This window comes from Schistocerca gregaria, unplaced genomic scaffold (assembly GCF_023897955.1).
Source record: "Schistocerca gregaria isolate iqSchGreg1 unplaced genomic scaffold, iqSchGreg1.2 ptg000696l, whole genome shotgun sequence".
NCBI lineage: Eukaryota > Metazoa > Arthropoda > Insecta > Orthoptera > Acrididae > Schistocerca > Schistocerca gregaria.
In genome coordinates, this window is record NW_026062075.1 from 423,690 (window position 1) to 424,443 (window position 754).

A 754-nucleotide genomic window follows, 5' to 3' on the forward strand; every position below is an offset into this window, starting at 1 on the left:
AAAATGGCCTACCTCACTGGGAACGCATTTCTGGCCATATGTCCGCATGACCTTTTTTGCTCCTTTTGCTGCGGAAGCTGTGATCTCTGTATCTTGAAACAATACAAACCAAGGGAAAATCGAAATCACTATCTCTCGCCAATAAATAAACGATCTCTATAATCATACAACACGAGCGAATTGTGTTAAGTAACTGATCGTTCATTTTGGCCGCTGTGCACAACGCAAATACCGTCTCCTTGCGATGAACAGCTTACGAATAGAAGAGGTTATAGTTATTATTTGCGGGTCGTCTTGCCCCTCAAAAACTGGAGGGCAGTAAGTGATCTTGAAATTCGGCGACGTTCCTGGGTGCATTACGTGCTCCCACTTCTGGCCATATGAGGGTACGACGAGAATTGTCCATATAATCGTTCCGATGCGCTCACGTGTTATGTTTTGGAGAGGCATACCGTTGGTTGGGCAAATTGATCATGGTACACTCGCAGGTCAGCGGCATTGTGACACTGCATTCGTTTCCCATGCGTATCTTTTCAGGCTGTATGCGACCCTCACTGTACTTTTAAGGACGACAATGCGTGATCGCATCGAAAGCACTGGTGTAGGAGGTCTTTGAATGAGTGGATGTTCGGCAAACGTAAACACCGTGGGCCACGTCGTTATGCATTGGGGATGCATACCGCAGCTCGCCTACATGTTCCAGCGACCATCCAGAGTTCTCAGTCAAACTTGTTGAGGAATGGAACGCTCTACC